Raw genomic sequence first — 2,086 nt, 5'->3', positions numbered from 1 at the left:
GCGGCCGGCAGCCTCACCCTCGCGGCTCCGAGGCCTTTGTTTCTGGCTGACAGCTGGGACTGCTCGCGCCCTCCCAGCTCCTCTGCGTCCGCCGCGATCCTCCATCTCTCCGCTCTCAATTCCAGCAAACCCCGCCGGGCGGCCCTGCCTGCTCAGTCTTTCTCTCCCAACCCCTCTCTCTTCCTCTGACTGTTCTCATCTTCCGTTTTTCCTTTTATTACCTGCGCTCCGTTCTTACTCCTTCGTTTCCTTTATTCGTTCTTTCTCTTTCTTCTTTTATCCGTATTTCCCCCTTCTTTATCATCTTTTCTTCTTATTCACCGTTTCCTTTTTCCAGTAATGTTTCCGCACTCCAACCCCCAAGCCCCGCAAAAAGGCTGGGTTTCTAGGTTCAAAGACCTAACCAGCAGCCTAGTGAGGGGCATCGCTTCGCCATGTCGGGGTTACAGAGGGGACCCAGAGCCCTGGCATTCCCACTCCCAAGACATTTCAAAGGCAAACTTTTCCCGCTCCCTCCCAGGTATTGAGTTTCGGGGAAAAGCTGGGGCCTGTTTCAAGTTTATAGCTATTAATCTTACCCGGTACCTTTCTTACACTATCATTTACCACACTCACTTTCAACTTCTAGCAATTGAGCTAAGAGGAAAACCAAGTTTACGAGCTTTGGTCGGACAGTTAAATGGGGTGCCAGGTGTTTACATGAGGCTCTTGTTCTGAGGGTGCACTGAGGCTAATCCTCTAAAACTCAGGCATAGCTCTGCCAAGGGAGCATTAACCTCAGCCGAAAAAGTGTGTGTGTGTGTGTGTGTGTGTAGGGCCGAGGATGGAGGTGGCTGACCTCTGATTATAAGTAGAATAGAAGATGACCGCGACACCATTTTGTTTCTGCCACCCCTCTGCTCAATATCCTGTAGAGTATCCTCACTACCTTCAGATCTTGGCCCTGATGACTCCAAGTCTCAATTCCAGGCTTCCTGGAAGGCAGCACAGCATGGGAGGTGAGAGTACAGACAGGCTCTGCTACTTGTCATCTGTGTGACCCCTGAACAGTGCCTTAACCTCCTTATATATCAGTTTTTTTTTCATTTATAAAATGGGGGTGATGATTCTTATTCATACCTTCTCTGACCACCCCAGGCGGAATGATGGCTCCATTCTCTAAAGCCCCATGTTTCCCGTGTCCCATCTAGTGACATGGCATATGTATGCTTGCTTGCGTGGTGGCTATGACTGCAAGTCTGTCTCCCTAGAGTGTGAGTGGTCTGGGGTCAGGGACTTGACTCTACATCTATCTCCAGAGATAGATGTGGCGCCTCATAGGTGGGAGTTTCTCAGGAATATTTGCTGAATGGGTTAATATAGATCAAATCTTTCAGCTCCTTAAATAAAGGGTAGACTCTTGGTAGGTAGAGTAAGTGATCAGTTGGGCTCCAGGCTTCAGTCAAACTCATTTTTGCATCTTCAGATGTGAAATTCTGTGGAAGGGGCAAAAGAGTCCTGGAGGCCTGCTGCTTCTGCTTCTGGCCCTACCAATGACAATTTAAATGCTCTTGGGCAAGCCATGTCCCTTGGCTAGGCCTCAGTTTCCTCATCTGCAAAGTGGATAGTCTGGATGAGACTCTCCTCCAGCAGCGGCATGCTGTGGTTCTGTCAGAGACATTCTAGGTAGAAGATAGGGCATGACATGCGGCCCTCTTATAATGACTGAGTTAGGCATAGGGTGTGGGCGGCGTGTTGGTGTGTGTGCGAGGGGTGGAATCTGGACCAGTATGGAACAGCAGAAACACTTGGTACAAGGGAGAAGGGGTGTGTGGACAGTGGAAGTAGAAGTAAGGAAGCAGAATGTGGGGAGGAGAGTTGTGATGGTATAGCCTGTGGTGCTCTGTGTGTGTGTGTGTGTGTGTGTGTGTGTTCATGAAAGCTTCAGGGATGTGGTCTCCAGAAGTACAAAGCCATAATTAGCTCCCTGATTCAGCTGTTGGGTATGGTAATGCAGTGACTGGGTGTGTCTGCCACCAAAACCCCTGGTGAGATTTTCAGTGTGGCTCCTCTTCCTTTGTCTAAAGCAAGAGTGCTGCCCTCCCTG

Source organism: Pteropus vampyrus, unplaced genomic scaffold, assembly GCF_000151845.1.
Source record: "Pteropus vampyrus isolate Shadow unplaced genomic scaffold, Pvam_2.0 Scaffold126, whole genome shotgun sequence".
In the NCBI taxonomy this organism is placed as follows: domain Eukaryota; kingdom Metazoa; phylum Chordata; class Mammalia; order Chiroptera; family Pteropodidae; genus Pteropus; species Pteropus vampyrus.
This window is presented reverse-complemented; position numbering follows the sequence as displayed.